This window comes from Dromiciops gliroides, chromosome 1 (assembly GCF_019393635.1).
Source record: "Dromiciops gliroides isolate mDroGli1 chromosome 1, mDroGli1.pri, whole genome shotgun sequence".
Classification (NCBI taxonomy): Eukaryota; Metazoa; Chordata; class Mammalia; order Microbiotheria; family Microbiotheriidae; genus Dromiciops; species Dromiciops gliroides.
Window position 1 is genome coordinate 334,700,992 of NC_057861.1, and position 19,264 is coordinate 334,720,255.

Genomic DNA, 19,264 nt, shown 5'->3' on the forward strand with positions numbered 1-19,264 from the left:
GGTTTTTCCTATCCTGGACTGGAGGGATCTTTCACCCACTGGATTCAAAGCTGCTCTATAGAATGTTAGAGATCAGTGTCATGATCTCTTAAATGCAGTCTTTGGATTTATGTCCGTGTGATGGAAATTATACAAACCTGGTTTATACCTACTCATTTAATCCAAATCTAACAGTCCCAAATCCCCTCATCTTTTTCCTGCAAAATAATTCCCAATATTTTCCTGTGAATATTTTATTCATCAGCAAGTACCCTTACTCTTAATATCTCTTTGTCATTATGTGTATGTGTGTATTTATGTAAATACACCCCAAATCACCAACACAACCTTTGGAATACATAAAATGAAATGAAACATTGCATGGGTATTCAGATCTTACAGTATAGTACATACTATGCCTAAAGGGCAACATCTTATAACTACTATCTGGTAAGCAGACAGAAATTTCTCATTCAAAAGACTTTGTTGTATCTACACATCAAAGTATAGACCTGAAAATGCCCTTAGTTTCTAAAAAAGCCCAATATCTGCTACAGTGGTTCAAATATCTTTTTGTTTAACTTGTGTATTTTTTCTAGACATGCAACTATGTACCTCAAAGAAATCTCCTTATGTAAAGGAGATCTACACTGACACAGAGGGAATGCAAATTTGATATTTCTTAAGAGGTTTCATACCTGTCCTTGGGCCATACCTCTTTACCCCAGGGCACCCAGAAGAGATCTTGTATTGTACCTAACCCATCTTTACCTCTCTTCATTCTTGCAACCCTCTTCTCTCCTTTTTCCTAGCATAAGAATGTGCCTAGATTTCACTTTGTAGTAGGTATGATTACACTACCCCTGTTAGTAGGGAAGGGGCTGGCTCAGGGACACAGAATTACTAACTGTTCAAGGTCCTACAACCTGGGTTTGTTGTTGTCTCCTTCCCCCATCCCATTCTCTATGCCCCACATTTGTAATAGTCTCCCTGTATTCATTAACAGTTACACTTGAAAAAGTTTTAGCCACAATAAATAGCTAAATCCCAAAATGGCTTTGTCCCCAGTTCCCACCCCCAAATTCTATATTTTTCTATATTTAGGAATTTCTCTTATAGATTGACTATTGACTGAAGTTTAATGGTGGGGTGGGGAGGAAGAATGTGGGATGAAGCAGGCAGGGATGGACTGGCTAATGAGGGTCCAGTCCTAAGAAATAAAAATGAATTTCTCTGTTGGTCAAAATGTAGAAAACGGACGTCTATAGCCAATGACGATTAAGTGCTTGTTAACTTAATCTTCGTTAGTGAAAGCCACTAATTTAATCCTTCATTATCAAAGGCCATCCCTGTAAATGCTGTAGTGTTTTGATCATCTTTATTGTCAATTTTCCCTATGTTGCTATTTAATTTATTGTATATATTGAACTTGCATTTCACTTAGAGAAGTATAAGCTTGGAGATGAAAGATTTCCAAGAGTTATTATTAAGTACATTTAAACAGGTGTTGTTTTCTTGTTTTCCAAGCTCCTAATATTTTAGGTTGTAATGGTATTGTCCTCCACCACACTATAGTTAGATTTACCAACTCAATACTCGAGTGTTTATTTCCTCTTAGTTGCTTTCTTTGTGATTAAGATATACTCTGGCCATGTGATCAGTAATTGTGGCCAAACTATTGTCTTAGAGTGACATGCTTCCTAGGACTCATCTAAGGTTATTGAGGTCTTAGTGCCAACTTGGCATCAAATATTCTCATAGCTTCTTTTAGCTGATAGATCTAAGCACCCTAGCAAGGGTGTTCTGGCAAGAAACTGGGGGTAGCATGAAAGAATGATGTCTCCTCCCTAGTTCCCTGCCCTTAATGTTTTTTGCTTCTTCATCCATCAGCAGAAACAGAAAGAAACTGATTGATTACATCCATGTGGCATTTTTGTTTGTTTGTTTGTTGTTGTTTTTTAATTTTTTGCAGGGCAATTGGGGTTAAGTGACTTGCCCAGGGTCATGCAGCTAGTAAGTGTCAAGCGTCTGAGGCTGGATTTGAACTCAGGTACTCCTGAATCCAGGGCTGGTGCTTTATCCACTGTGCCACCCATTTCTACAAAAAGATCTTATATGTCTTTTTCCATTTAAGGAAAAGTAATTTTCCCCTTTTAAATGAAGGAGGAACTTTACTCCCTTCCAACAGGAATCTAGCTTCTGACTCTCTTCCTCACTGTTTAATATAAGTGCAAGGTAGCTCAATTGAAATAATTGAAAAAATATTAAGCTTTAATAATTCAAAACTGTAATAAGACTTTTGGGTCACCCTATTCAGTGATTCTAGCAATTAGAAAACTTTAAAACAAAATTTTGGTATAGTTCTTGGAGTTATGAATATTGCAGGGTTTAGCAAAAACTTGTCTTTCCCCATAGGGCCAATAATTATTCCAGAGCAAACTGTTTAAAAATAATGTTGAAAAGGAAAACTTGACTGGATTTATAAACAGAAATGAAAGTATTTGACCACATTTGGGGGTGGGGGGCAATGAGGGTTAAGTGACTTGCCCAGGGTCACACAGCTAGTAAGTGTCAAGTGTCTGAGGCCAGATTTGAACTCAGATCCTCCTGAATCCAGGGCTGGTGCTTTATCTACTGTGCCACCTACCTGCCCCCTTTACCACATAATTTTAAAAAACTGATATATGTCATTTATATTAGGTTTAACATCATATTCTGTAAAGTTATCCTCCAGTCCCTCATCTTGATGGGGCTGACCCTGGGTATGTCAGTGTTCCACAAGTTCTAGTAGCTTCTACCAAAACTAGAAAGACTCTGAGTCCTTCCCTGGTGATAGACTGCTGTTCAAGGACCAGGCTAGCTACATACAGAAGGATCCATCAGCAAATGAACTCTTGATAATGGTAAATTAAATTAGTGACTTTGGATAATTAAGATTAAGTCAATAAGCACATATTTGTCACTATTTAAATGCTTGTCAGGTAATGAATTTTGGTAAAAAACCAAATCCAAATATTAATGAAATCATGTAGTAAGGCATGAATGGGTGCAGTGTGCCCTGGAGGGTGTGGACCCACATTATTGGAATCATGGGTCTTTTGTAAGATTGAAATGTTCTAATAAGACAATGGCTAATTTTTAAAAGAGAGGTAACAGATTTATGTTTCACGTTTCTACTCTACCTGATGGCACTCCTAGTTTAGAGAACATAAAATAAAAACAAATGACAATGTCCTTGTAATAATTTATTGTAACCGTAAAATGTTAATGGGATCAATGAAGATGAAGAGGTCCTTAAGTGCTTGTTTTCTATTGCTATAGAAATTATATGGTTATTAGAAGTGTTTTTATTGGTTTTAATTTGTTTTTAACTAAAAGAAACCTTTCTCCAATTTTTAATAGAAAAAAAAGTTGTAACTTTATTTTGAGATGTGTAATCCAATAATGAGCATCTTTTAACCAAGACTTAAGCCCCATGGCAATGTTTTTTGGGCTGTATTACAATAATTCCTTACTTCCAGCATGGTTTTTAGCTTGCAATCTGTACAAACATAATGCAGCACTTTGTAACTTCTTTGTAACAAATCTCATTTGTTTTAATTTGTTAAAAAGAGACACAATATTAAAAATGTACAGACTATTGTTTCATCATATATTACTCCCTGGATTTGTGATTCTTGTTTATTTCTTTCCTTTAAGAACACTTCTGTATAATGGTTTTTCACATTGAAAAGAATAAAATCCCCCCGCACCCCCCAAAAAAGAGAGAAAAATGTTGTTTCAAGAATTGTCTTCAGACTTCTTACTGAGGAAAAACAAAGCAAAATGTAACCCTCCAAGTAGATTTGCAATTGCAATTGTCAACACATGCCAACATAACTTATTTATTATCTGTTTAAAATGAGTTATATCCAGTTCAGTACACTCCTGGGAAGTACTGGACCACATTCTCCCAAGGGTATGCAACTAGTGAGCAAACATTACAGGGAAGGAAGTTGCAGTCAAATAAATAGAATGAACTGTCTTCTGAGATAATGAATTCCCCATCACCCAAAGAAGATTTTAAGTCTGGACATTGAAGATGGGGGTGGAATGGGTTGATGAATTTCAGATAGGGGTTCCCACTAAATGATCACTGAGTCCTTGTTAACTTTAATATTGTGTGATCCAATCTGTATCTATTTAATATTCCCATCAGATGAAAGGTTTGAGGAATCATATAATAGGTGACTGAAATAATCACTGAGTTGGGTGGCCCAGCCCCTAAAATGAAGCCAGCCGATCAATGCAAAGAGTCTTTCAGAGTTTATCATTTCTTAAAAGCAACTGTTTAATGCTTTCTTCTTCAGCTTCTTCCTGCTCTTTGGACTTAAATAAGCAAGCAAATTACCACTAACACTGACACATAAGAAGTAAGTATCTATGTGAATGTGTATATTGGAAATAAAACTAGCCCAATGCCACAAACCTGGTAGGAATGCCAATTAATATTGGTTTTTGAATGAATCACCACATAAAATGGTGAATGGTTGTGGGATTTTGAAAAAAAGACTAGACCTGTTATTTTATTCGCACAGGAGGCTTTTGGTGAGGAAATTGCCTTCACCAATTCAGTCTTGCACCCTCTCAGCATTTTATAGATTCATTACCCAAAGATGCCCAGCAAAATCTCCATCAGAGGCAGAAATTAAACTTGAATCTTTCTGACTGCGAGGTTAGTCCACCACAATGAACCAGCAGTTCATTATTCCATGCTTCTTCTTGCTGACAATATTTTTTACACAGAAAATAATTTTGTTGACAGTATTTTAAAATGAAAGGGATACTTCCCTCTCTCCTTGCAGAAGTAGAGGAACGTGGGTACATTTGTATATAGTGTCAAATTTGATGTGTTGGTTAGTTTTGCTGAAATGCTTCCTTTTCCTCTTTCTTTGTTATGAAGAGTGGTTCTCTTAGGGGAGGCAGAGAAGAGATATACTAAGAAGCAAAGGTGATACAAAAATTAAAATATTAATATTAAAAAAAAAATAAAATGAAGGTGATAGGGGATTGTGGGAAGATAGTGGCACATTAGAACACTGAGGATCCTGTATCTCTGGAAACACTCCACTGGGGCTTAGGTACACACCACATTATTAGGCTGCGGAGGGAGTCCCATGTATACTACTCCCACCTAACCCAAAACTCCACAGAGGAGTCCTTTGTAGATTTACCTGTGGAGTTCCCATGACAGACAAATGACCTGACAGGTTGAGAGCCCAGTGCTCCCTACTTGAGGGAGCAGCCTTGGAGCATTCTGGGCAATCCTAACCTGTGCCACACAAAGGGCTAAGGACTTTATAAATAGCATTTCAATTGATCCAAAATGGAAACAGCCCAATAATGACAGAACCCCAACTAGCCTGTAAGAGGAAACACCCTTTGCAAAATTTGGGCCAAGCAGGCCCCTGTTCTATGCTGAGAGGCCAGCACTAGTTGGGGAAGAGCCCAAGTGAAGTCTACACTCAATACCTGGCAGGCCCAGCTCACACTACCCTGAATAGTTGTATGGGCCAGACAGAAAATAACTATTCAACAAAACAAGCAATATCAAAGCAAACAAACAAAAAACAAGGTCCTGAAAAACAGGTCAAGAAGGGAACCTAAGTTTTATTGGAGTCTCCAAAAGTTATTATCCAAAAAAAAAAAAATAAAGGTCTGGATACCCTATTTCTGGAGATTATAAATGAAAATTGCCTACAGCTCTTAGAACCAGAGAACAAAGTGATTTTTTTGGGGGGTGGGGGTGTGGGGGGTGGAGCAATGAGGGTTTAGTGACTTGCCCAGGGTCACACATTTAGTATCATATGTCTAAGGCCAGACTTGAAGTCAGGTCCTCCTGAATCCAGGGCTGGTGCTTTATCCACTGTGCCACCTGGCTGCCCCCTAAAGTGAATTTTTAAAAAATCCACTGGCCACCTACAGAAATGCCAAAATGAAAACTTCCAGGAATAGCATAGTTAAAATCCAGAGCTTCCAGGTGAAAGAAAAATATTTCAAGTAGCCAGAAAGACGTTCCAGTACCAAGGAATCTACAATGTGTATTACACAAGATTTAGTAAGTTGCTTCTCTACAGAAGAAGAGAACTTTGAATGGAATTTCAAAAGGCAAAAAAAAATAAAGGTTCACAACCTATTTCACAATTAAATGTACTCCTACAAGGGGAAAAATGGATCTTTAATGGTGTGAGGGCCAAATTTAATATATGGAGAGTTATTTGAATGGCTCACTGTAATATTGGGGTCCCAGAAATAATGAGGGACCTCTAGGTCTTCAAAGCTCCCTCCTCTCTGAACTGCCTTTTTAGATATTTCTCCCAGGCCAATAAGAAAAGAGCCTAACAGCCTCTTTTCCACAAACGAATCAGGTTTTATTAATGGGAATGAAATAAACAGCAAAGGTGAAATTAATAAAATCAAAGACAAGGGAATAGGGAAAAAGAAATACGGATAATCCTCCTAATTCTAACCCAAGTCTATACAATCCCCAAACTCTCTTCAAGTTCAGCTAATTCAAAAAAACAGGGCTCATATGTTAACTCACCACCTGGGGTCCGTAGCTTCAATGGAAAATCAACTTGTAGCTAGGGCCTGCAGGAATCATTTGTTGCTGCTCGCACGCACTGGAAGAGAGTCACTCCAGAAGAGATTGAGGCTCCCCTCAGCAAATGTTTACTCTTCCTCCCCTAAAAGAGGAGGTCCTTCAAAACTGCCTGTGGAGAGTGGTTTCTCCTGCTGACATCAGCAGCACACATCACTCAGGGCAGGACAGGTATGGCTCATCCCAGTTGGTCTGCCAAATTCCAATAATCTTACCACAATGGAATAGAGGAATTCCAAGCATTACTTATGAAAAGATCAGTAATAATTAGACATTTGGAAATAGAAATGCCGGTGCCATGAGAAACAGAAAAGTGTGCAAATCTGTATAAGTCAAACAGTGGAACTCAAACCAGTGTTTGATAAAGCAGAACATATAATACCTAGAAAAGAACTCCCTATATGATAAAAACTGCTAGGAAAACTAGAAAGCAGTTTGTCAGAAATTAGGATTGGACCAACATCTTACACCATATTCAACAATATATTCTAAATGGATATGTAATCTTAATATTAAAGATATTTAATAAAGAATATAATATAAAGATAAGAAAAAATAAAGAAAATTTAAAAATATTAAATCATACTATTTTGATTAAAATAATTGTCGCATCTATGGGCAAAATATTCTTAAACAAGGAATAGAATACATACATAATACATATATGTATGTGTGTAAATATATGCACATATACATATAATATGCTATTCTGCACAAAAGAAGGATAAGGGGATGGAGCAAAAAAAAGAAATTACATGATAATTTTGTGTATTTGAAAGGAATAGCAAGTTGTACATAGTAGATGTGTAGTTTTGTGTACAATCATCTTTTTTATTGTACTGTGTTATGGAAATGCTTGTTTTATTCCATAAATTAAAAATAAAAATTTAAAAAAGAATTGCATTCACAATTACATAAAACTCACCAAATCAATAACAAGAGAAATACAGAACAAAACAACTAAGGGGCAGCTAGGTGGTGCAGTGGATAGAGCACTGGTCAGGAGGACCTGAGTTCAAATCCAGCCTCAGACACTTAACACTTACTAGCTGTGTGACCCTGGGCAAGTCGCTTAACCCCACTTGCCTCACTAAAAACAAAAACAAAAAAACAACTCTAAGATTTCACCTTACACAATGAAAACTGACAAAGATGACATTTTTGTCCTCATATCTTCTGGGATTAGTATAGTTCCTGGGGGCAGCTAGGTGGCGCAGTGGATAGAGCACCGGCCCTGGAGTCAGGAGTACCTGAGTTCAAATCCGACCTCAGACACTTAACACACACTTACTAGCTGTGTGACCCTGGGCAAGTCACTTAACCCCAATTGCCTCACTTAAAAAAAAAAAAAGTATAGTTCCTGGCACATGTTAAGTGTTTAATAAATACTTGTTGATTTATTGAATTGACCTCCTTCTTTAAGCCTCTTCTTACATTGTTACAAAGATCTACCTTTATCAGAAAAACCATAACTCTACTAGAGAAATCAGTTGTGGAAAGTTGATAAGGGAGTCCTTAAAGTGACCCCAAAAGTAAAGTCCTTAGTGATCCTCCTGGTCTTCATCATCAGAGATCTTTCTTCCTTTAGATGGGACCTAATCCTTTGTTCTACTGGTGTTTGAAATTGGAGTAGTTTCCTAGCCCTAGCGAGCAAATTTTGGTTACTTTACACAAGGCATCTTTCTTTTTGTCTTTCTTTCTTTCTTTCTTTCTTTCTTTCTTTCTTTCTTTCTTTCTTTCTTTCTTTCTTTCTTTCTTTCTTTCTTTCTTTCTTTCTTTCTTTCTTTCTTTCTTTCTTTCTTCCTTCCTTCCTTCCTTTCTCTTCTTTTTTTTTGGGTGGGGCAATGAAGGTTAAGTGACTTAGAAAACATGAAGGCAAAAATGTTTAAGAATCTTTTGACTATCTGAACACTATGACCATAAAAATAGCCTAGACACCATATTTCAAGAAATCTTAAAAGAAAACTGCCCAAATATCTTAGAAACAGAGAACAAAGTGGAAATAAAGAGAATCTACTGGTCACCTCCTGAAAAAAATCTCAAATTGAACATTTCCAAGAATATCATAGCCAAAATACAGAGCTTCCAAGTTTAAAAAAAAACCTGCAAGAAGGAAAGAATTCAACTACCAAGGTGCCACACATGATTTAGCAGTCCCCATACTCAAGGAGTTGAGAGCTTGGAATACAATATTCCAGGAGGAATAGGATATGGGCTTAATAGCCAGGAGTAATTTAGGTAGTAAACCTGAGTATGATATCATGGGGGTGGTGGTGGTGGGGGAAATGCACCTTTAATGAAATAGAGGACTTCCAAATATTCCTAATAAAAAGACCAGAGTTACAGAAAAAGTTTGAAGTTCAAACACAGTAGTGAGCAAAAGCATAAAAAGGTAAAAATGAAAGAACAATGAAACAAAAATAAATTACTTATGTTAAGGGCTAAAATTCTAGCTAAACTGTCTAAAATATTTAATGAGTGGTCGCCAATAAATTATAAGCTTTAGCAAGAGTTAGACTTTTAAGTGTTTATTAAGGAGAATAAGAATTTGGTAAAGAGAGAGAGAAAGGCCTAGATCCCTATCTATTAAAGGGAGAGCACATTTCTAGCTCCGCTCTCCACCAGAGTCCTCAGGAAAGAGCGCGAGACCGAGCGCCAGTCTCTTCCTTCCTCCTCCCACTAGTCCGCGTCACTTCCTGATGCCAAAGAAAAGACTCCTGGTCTTGCCCTCAAAGACCTTCGCTTCATGGGCAGAACTCTTCTACAGTAAGTCTCCAGCAGGTGGCGTTATTCCAATCGTTACAGTCCCCCCTGTTGTTCCTCAAGAAACAAAATGTTTCCTTGACGGAACAGTAAAAAGAATATAATAACTATTGCTAACTAATAATATGTGAACAACAATATAGAAATGGAAGAGAGGAAAGTTTTGTCCAGAGGGGCGATTTTTTGTCCTCATAAACTGACGCTTTGACATTGGTCTTGCAAAGGGAGGGCCTCTGCAGAGAATACATATTACAGATGGTGTATATTATAACAGAAAGAGAAAAGAGAAAAAAACAAAACAAAACTGTTCATTTAAAGTCTCTGAAAGTCTTTTCTCAGATGTCCTCTAGGTGTAGTCATGGAATGGAAGTCTTTTCAGGGGTTGATGTGTGGATACTGGTAATCAGCCAGGAAATTTCCTACAAAATTGAGCTTAACACAACTTTAAAATAGCTTTGTCAATAATCAAATCAAACAATGAAAGTTCTCAAAAACATGTCTAAGGGAATACAGAATCTTAGTTGTTAACACGTGAAACATACAATAAAACAAAAATTGAACCATTCTTTAAAATTATATTATTATTATAGTCCCCCCTTATGGAGAGTAATTGAGAAGACAATTGCTACGATATTAATTTTTAAAAATAATTTTTACCTTTGTTTCATCACTTTTTGCATCATCTGCCTAATTATCCTCATGCCATTATGAGAAATTAGAAAATCTAATATAATTGGTAACAGGTGTCAAGGCCAAATTCAACACTGTTATTTATCATGACACCTGAGATAATTATGGGGGTTACCATAAAAGAACAGAGAAATGATGGGATATGAGCATTCCCACACTTGAGCAATATGTACTGTCCATGGAGTATGCCAGGCTTAAAATAGGTGGATGGAATATATGTCCATGCCACCGAACATATTGGAGGAAACTGAGTCAGACTTAATCAGATGCATGGGATTGAGATGTCCATGGCATCAGGCATATAGGAGGGAGCATAGAAGCCAGGTGTAGAAGTGAGATGGGTGGGATGAATACTTCCAGCCATCTGTACAATATTGTGGGGAAAAATAAAATAAAATATTAAACCAAGAAAATCCAACCTCAACATTAGTCAAAAGCCGTTCCCTCGGCCATACCTTGACTTCATGCATGTCTCCCCTCATGTGACAGTTCAGTGTCTGCTCTTGCATGTATTCCTCTTGTGATTGGATGGCATCTTGGCCAACTGGCATCTGATAACTCAGAATAAAGGCAATTAATGTCTTAAATGATAAGTTCCCATAATCCAAGTCTCATATGGATTTAAAAATTGAGGATAATAAATGATTGCAAAAAATGTGAATACATCTTGACTCAGAACACAATATATAATTATGCAACAATTTCAAATAATATCCCTTTTTTTTAACTTAGTATACAATTACTTTTTTGAAAAATCTGAACATATTTAAATACAAGTTAAAGCACAACACAATCTCAAAGACAACTTTTACAAATGTTCCCCTCTTTTTTTTTTTTTGGAATATGCTTATCAAAAATAATACTTCTAGAATCAATTTACACTTGCCATGGCAAACAATTTGCTAGGGAAATGCTTTAAAGAGTTTGATCAAATAATCAGTTGAGAAAAAATAACAAAAACAAATAACTCAGAATATGGGAGCACAGTACTCCTAGAATTAACATTGTATTATGAAATCAAAACCATGTTTCAAAATTAGATAGATGAATGAATAGAAGAAAATACAATGAAATTCAAACTAGGGAAATCTAAATGAATATGAATTTAATATTAATAAGAGTCTTATAAAATATAAAATATAAACTTAATCACATGACTATAAAAAACTTTTACAAATATTCTCCTTGTTTTAAAAACTAAGTATAAGACACAATCTCAAAAGCATTGAAAATCTCTATGAAAATAGACCCATACCATTAATTTCAAAATGTATATGTAATAGCATAGAAATCCTATGTAACCTCTGAACTGACATTAATACTCTGAGTGAATTCAGAACACTTTTGATTCTGATATCTAAAATCCCCAATACTCATATCAATACCTTGCTGCTTACTTCTACATTTCTGTAAAATATATACCCTTCCATGGCAAAAGAAGCGGAGTCTTGGACTATGTTGATGATTGTCATTCTTATTCAGCTTAAGTTTTTCTTCTTTAACCCCTCTATATTGTCTGTCTGTCCTTTCACCATACAAATGCTTTATAAGATTACTAATTAAAGACAAAAGCAGGTTAGCAAAATTATGAACAAAACGAGCATATCTGGAATTTAAAGGGCTTTTTAAGGTTGTCTCAGAAGCACAGCCAGGCTGGGGAAGGGCTGAGCCTGAAGCTGCAAATGTAGTTAGAGAAAGTTGCGCATGAGCATTAGATCTCTTGGACTTCCCAGGCCAGGGAAGCAATGGGCTTGGCCATGGGAGGAGTAGAGGGTGGGGTCTGGAGAGGAGGGGAGGGACCAGAGCAATTTGAATCAGACTGGATTTTGAACTCAGGCCTGGATTCCTCTTCCCCCACTTTGCCTCCAGGTGCTAGGGGATTAAAAGCTTCTAGAGGGTGGGTCATTGCCTCCAGGCATGCAAAATTAAAGCAACAATCAGTGTTAGAACTGGAAAAAGCTGTGGGAATCTCTTCAGGTTTCTCTGAAAAAGCATGGTTGGGAGAGGGAGAGATATTTCCTTGTGTGAGTAAGTTGCTGGCTCTTTTAACAAAAATAAAAAGAAAAATAGAAAATCCACAAAAACAAAGCATTAACATGGTCATATCTCCCATTTGTCTGGTTAAACAGACTAAAATCAAAAATAGGGTAATTAGGGAGTTTAAAAGGTCCATTTGAAAAAATTTAAAGGGAAAATCACAGCCAGTGCACCAGTACTTAGCAGTTTAAAGGGTAGGGGAAATTTCTTACCCAACCAGAAGATCAGAAGTAAGGTTCAGCTTTCCTCTTCGTGGTCAGCCATCTGTTAAAGGTTAAAATTCTAGCTAAACTGTCCAAAATATTTAATGAGTGGTCGCCAATAAATTATAAGCTTTAGCAAGAGTTAGACTTTTAAGCGTTTATTAAGGAGAATAAGAATTTGGTAAAGAGAGAGAGAAAGGCCTAGATCCCTATCTATTAAAGGGAGAGCACATTTCTAGCTCCGCTCTCCACCAGAGTCCTCAGGAAAGAGCGCGAGACCGAGCGCCAGTCTCTTCCTTCCTCCTCCCACTAGTCCGCGTCACTTCCTGATGCCAAAGAAAAGACTCCTGGTCTTGCCCTCAAAGACCTTCGCTTCATGGGCAGAACTCTTCTACAGTAAGTCTCCAGCAGGTGGCGTTATTCCAATCGTTACACTTACATTCACATATGGGGAGATGATGCATATGTTTCCTGACCTTCATCATCATCAGGATTCATTTTTATTTGTTTTCAGTCATTTCTAACTTGTTAGGGCTACATTTGGGATTTTCTTGACAAAGATACCCATTTTCTTCTCCAGTTCATGTTTGGTTTCTTTGTTTTTTTGTTTGTTTGTTTGTTTTTACAGATGAAGAACTGAGGTAAATGGGATTAAGTGAACTTGCCTATGTACTAAGTGGCTGAGACCAGACTTGAACTCAGCAAAATGAATCTTGACTTCAGGCCCAGCACTCTATCTCCACTGTAGCATGTAGTTACCCTTCATGATTCATAGAATCCAATTAGACAAAGCCTGTGGGTGGTTTTGTTGTCTTAATGATCTTTTCCCCCCAAAATATCTTTTTAAAAATGCATTTATTTATTTATTTATAATTTTCCTCAAGTTACATGTAAAAAAACAAGACAAATGTTTTTCACATTGATTTTTTAAAACTTAGTGTTCCAAATTTTCTTCCTCCCTCCTTCCTCACCCCTCTCTAAGAAATCAAGCAATTCAATATAAGTTATACATGTGCAGTCTTGCAAAACATCTTTACATTAGTCAGGTTGTGAAAGAAAACACAAAATAACTTTAGAAAGAGGAACTAACAAATAAAATTATACTTCAATCTGTATTCAGATATCATCAGTTCTCTCTCTGTTGATGGTTTGCATTTTTCATATGTCCTTCTGATAGCATCCTGCTCATCATTTCTTTCACAGTTCCTATTGCTAACTGTATTACCCTCCATCCTATTCCCTCCCTTTTATATTTACTCTATTTTCTATCTACTCTCACCCTATCCCTCCTCAAAAGTGTTTTGCTTTTTACTGCCCCCTCCCCCGATCTGTCCTCCTTTCCTTCACCTCTCCCCCACTTATCCCCTTCCCCTCCCACTTTCCCTCAGGGCAAAATATATTACTATAGCCACTTGAGAGTAAGGCTCACTCACTCCCCTGCTCCTTCCCCAAATTCCCCTCCACTCCATAAGCTTTTTCTTGTTTCTTTTATGTGAGCTACTTTACCCCATCCCACTGCTCCCTTTCCCTTTCTTCCAGTGCATTCCTCTTACTCCCTAACTTTATTTTAAAGATGTCATCATGGGTCAGCTAGGTGACACAGTGGACAAAGCACCAGCCCTGGAACCAGGAGGCCCTGAGCCCAAATCTAGCCCCAGACATAAGGCACCTCACTCTGCCTCCCCCACACAGAAAAGGATAAACAAAAAATCAATGCTTTACAGATATCATCCCTTCATATTCAATTCACACCTGTGTGCTCTAAGTATATCCCTTTCAGTTGCCCAATACTGAGAAAGTTCTTATGAGTTAGAAGTATTATCTTCCCATGTAGGAATGTAAACAGTTTAACCTTTTTTGTTTGTTTGTTTTTTTGGGTTTTTTGTGGGGCAGTGGGGGTTAAGTGACTTGCCCAGGGTCACACAGCTAGTAAGTATCAAGTGTCTGAGGTCAGATTTGAACTCAGGTACTCCTGAATCCAGGGTCAGTGCTTTATCCACTGCATCACCTAGCTGCCCCAGTTTAACCTTTTAATATCCCTCATGATTTCATTTTCCTGTTTACCTTTTTATGCTTCTCTAGGGTCTTGTATTTAAAAGTCAAATTTTCTGTAAAGTTCAGGTCTTTCATCACAAATGCCTGAAAGTCCTCTTTTTCATTCTAGTCCCCTTTTTCCCCCAGAAAGATTATACTCAGTTTTTCTGGGTAGGTGATTTTTGGTTATAATCCCAGTTCCTTTGCCCTCTGCAACATCATGTTCCATGCTCTCCAGTCCTTTATGTGCTAGATCTTGTGTTATCCTGACTGTAGCACCACAGTATTTGAATTCCTTTTTTTCTATCTTGACCTGGAATCTCTGGAATGTGGCTATAATATTCCTGGAAGTTTTCCTTTTGGGATATCTTTCTGGAGGTGATTGGTGGATTCTTTCAATTTCTATTTTACCTTATGCTTCTAAAACATCAGGGCAATTTTCCCCGACAATTTCTTGGAAGGTGATGTCTAAACTCTTTTTTTAATCATGGTTTTCAGGTAGTTCAGTGATTTTCAAATTATTTCTCCTGGATCTCTTTTCCAGGTCAGCTGTTTTTCCAAGGAGATATTTCATATTTCCCTCTATTTTTTTTTTATTCATTTGGATTTGCTTTACTGTGTCTTGGTTTCTCATAAAGTCACTAGCTTCCATTTGTTCAATTCTAATTCTTAGGCAATTATTTTCTTCAGAGAACTTTTTTTAATCTCCTTTTCCATTTGTCTTTTCAAGCTGTTGAATTTTTTCATTACCCTCCTGCATCACTCTCATTTCTCTTTCCATTCTTTCCTCCCTCTCTCTAAATCTTCCTTCTATCTCTCCTACTTTCTCTTCAAAGTCCCTTTTGAGACTTCCATGGCCTGAGACCAATTCATATTTTTCTTGGAAGCTTTGGATGTAGGAGCTTTGACTTTATCTTCATCTGAGGGTGTATTTTGATCTATCTTGCCACCCAAGAAACTTTTGATGGCCTGCTGCTTTCTCTGCCTGCTCATCTTGCCTGCCTATTTCTTCTCTTTTTAACTCCTTCCTAATGTGGAGCACTTCTTCCAGTTTGCACTGTCCCAAGCTACAGGGGTTCCCAGGTGGTACGATTTAGGTTTGTTCTCAGCCTACCTGGCCTGTAAGTAACCATGGCCTGCTTGCTTTTCTTTTGTTTTTGTTTTTTTTTTTTGCGGGGCAATGAGGGTTAAGTGACTTGCTCAGGGTCACACAGCTGGTAAGTCTCAAGTGTCTGAGGCTGGATTTGAACTCAGGTCCTCCTGAATCCAGGGCCGGCGCTTTAACCACTGCACCACCTAGCTGCCCCCTCTGCTTGCTCTTTAACCCAGAAGCAGAAATCTGATTCTCTATGGTTGAAAGCTTGGTGTACTTGTGCCCCTCCCCAACTGGGCCACTGCCACTCAAGTCTACTTCCTGAGTAACACCACAGTGCTCCCACCTCTGCTCCCGCAGAAACCCTCTATTTCTTCCCGGCTAACTGCCGGACCCCCTCCCAAGTCTGTGAGCTGTCTCAGAAGAAGCTGCTGATGCTGAGGGTTATGAGGCTTGGGAGGTGAGGACTGCCTCGGGCTGGCTCTGCACAATGCACTGAGCTCCTCTCTCACCCCACACAGCAGAGAATCCCTGCTACCTATTTAAGCTGTCTTTGGCTGGAAAATGGTCTCACTCTGTCCTTTTGTGGGTTTTGATGCTCCAGGAGTTGTCTTATGACATTTTTTTTCTCAAGGTATATGGATGGATTTGTTGGGAGCTCCGAGAGTCACAGCCTTTCCTCTGCCATCTTAGCATGACACTCCCCCTCCCCCTGCTTAATGATCTTTTTTTTTTAATAAAGTATTTTATTTTTTTTCCTGTTACATGTAAAGATAGTTCTCAACTTTTGTTTATACAAGCTTTCCAATTTCAGATTTTTCTCCCTCCCTCCCCCCTCCCCTAGACAGCAGGTAATCTGATATAGGTTTTATACACACACACACACACACACACACACACACACACACATGATAACATTAAACATTTCTGCATTAGTCATGTTATAAGAGAAAAGTCAGAGCAATGACGAAAAACCTCAAAATAGAAAAACAATAGCACCAAAAACAAAAGACATAGTATGGTTCATTCAGCATCTGTACTCCACAGTTCTTTTTTTTTTTTTTCCTGGATTTGGAGATCCTCTTCTATCATGAGTTCCCTGGAACTCTTCTGTGCCATTGCATTGGTGAGAAGAATATAGTCCATCACAGTAAATCAACACTCAATGTTGATGTTACTGTGTACAATGTTCTTCTGGTTCTGCTCATCTCACTTATCATCAGCCCATGCAAGACCCTCCAGGTTTCTCTGAACTCCTCCTGCTCATTGTTTCTTACAGCACAATAGTATTCCATTGCATCCATATACCACAGCCTGTCCAGCCATTCCTCAATTGATGGGCATCCCAGTGATCTTTTTAAAAAAAAGTTTTTATTTAAAGTTTTGAGTGTCAAATACTATCCCTCTCTTCTTCCCTCTCCTGCCCTTCCCTTGGGGCAGTAAACAATTGGATATAGGTTATACATGTGCAATTATATAAAATATTAGTCAGTTTGTGTAAGAAGACTTGAATAAAAGAAAAAATGAAAGTGAAAAATAGCATATTTTAGCCTAAATTCAGTCAATATCAATTCTTTCTCTGGAGGTGGATAGTATGCTTCATCATTAACCCTTTAGGATTGACTTGGATCATTGTATTACTGAGAATAGTTGTCATTCACAGTTCTTCATCAATGTTGCTGTTACTGTGAACAATAGTCTCCTGATTCTGCTTATTTCATCACACACCAGTTCATGTAAGTCCGGGCTTTTCTGAAATCATCCTGCTTGACATTTCTTATAGCATAATAATATTCCATCACCATTATATACTATGGCTTGTTCAGTCATTCCCCAATTGATGGCCATCCCCTGAATTTCCAATTCTTAGCCACTACAAAAAGAGTTGCTATAAATATTTTTGTACAAATAGGTCCTTTCTTCTTTCTTTGGAATATAAACCTAGCAGTGACATTGCTGAATCAAAGCACATGCACAGTTCTCTAGCTCTTTGGACATAGTTCCAAATTGCTCTCCAGAATCGTTGGATCTTTTCAGAACTCCACCAACAGTGGATTAGGGTTCCAGCTTTCCCACATCCCCTCCAACATCCAACATTTTCCTTTTTTGTCTTATTAGCCATCCTGATATGTGTGAGGTGGCACCTCAGAGTTGTTTTTATTTGCATTTCTCTGATCAATAATGAGTTAGAGCATTTTTTCACATGAGTATAGATAGCTTTGATTTCTTTGAAAACTGCCTGTTCATATCCTTTGACCATTTATCAATTGGGGAATAACTTGTATTTTTATAAATTTGACTCACTTCTCTATATATTTAAGAAATAAGGCCTTTATCAGAGATACTTGTTACAAAAATTCCCAGTTTTCTGCTTTTCTTATAATTTTGGCTGCATTGGTTTTGTTTGTGCAAAAGCTTTTACATTTTATATGATCAAAATCATCTATTTTACATTTTTTAATTCTCCATCTTTTTTGGTGCTAAAATTTTCCCATCCCTAAGTTCTATGCTGTCTTAATTTGCTTATGGCATCACCCTTTATGTATAAATCATGCACCCATTTTGGTCTTATTTTGGTATATGGTATAAGGTGTTGGTCTATGCCCACCTCATAGTCTTAGAGAGCTGTATAGAGCACTGAGACATGATTTATCCAACATCAGATAATCAATATGTGTCTAAGTTGGAACTTGAACCCAGAGCTTTCTGGCTTTGAGGTTGGCTCTTTTCTTGATGCCTTTTATTAAGTTTATAATTTTTAGAAAACATGCTTCATAAGGAAATCGTCCACAACTGTATAGTACTCCTATAAAGTATAATTATGTCATGTTAAAGAGTTTTTTCATTCTTCATTCATTCGTTATATAAATTTAGTATATAGTCTTTCTCATAACAACTTTATGAGGTATGAGAATCAGGTTTTATTTTTCCATTTTACAGATGAGAAATCTGAGGAACACAGAGGTTCTCCATGGATGTCTGCTGGGCTTGCTTTCTATACTTTTCTCCTGTGGTGATCTCAAATACTTCCATGGGTTTGCATAGATAATTCTCAAATCTATACATCTATCTAGCCCTAATCAATCTCTCATCTGATCTGCAAGTTTTCATTGCCAACCGTCTGCTGGATATCTGCATCTGGATTGCCTCTAGACATCTCAAGCTCATGCCCAAAATGGAACACATTCTCTTCCCCTGCTAATCCTGTCTTTCTCCCCAAATTCCTAGGTTCTGTGGAAGCAGCACCATTCTCCCAGATTCATAATCTTGGGAACATCCTCGAATTGTCCCTCTCCCTCATCTCCTGTTCTTCATAGATGGTCAACTGATGTCTTGTAAATTCTACCTCCCTATCTCTTGCATCCTTCCTTTTCTGTAGAAAAGGTCACCATCCTAGCTGAGCACCTTATCACCACATTGCAACTATATTACTAGCCTACTAATAGCTCTCCCAGCTCTGTCTCCCCTCTATCCAATCCATCTGTCACCCAGCTGCTAAAATAACATTTCAAGGCACGGGTCTGACCACTTCATTGACGTGTTCAAAAACTTTCTGTAACTCCTCACTTCCCTATAGACACAAAGTAAACTTTCCAGTCTGGCATCTAGTTTCTCTCCCCACCCCCTCCATTCACCTTTAAGAATTTACTTCCCGGGGCAGCTAGGTGGCACAGTGGATAGAGCACCAGCCCTGGAGTCAGGAGTACCTGAGTTCAAATCCAGCCTCAGACACTGAACACTTATTAGCTGTGTGACCCTGGGCAAGTCACTTAACCCCAATTGCCTCACTAAAAAAAAAAAAGAATTTACTTCCCTTCATGTTAT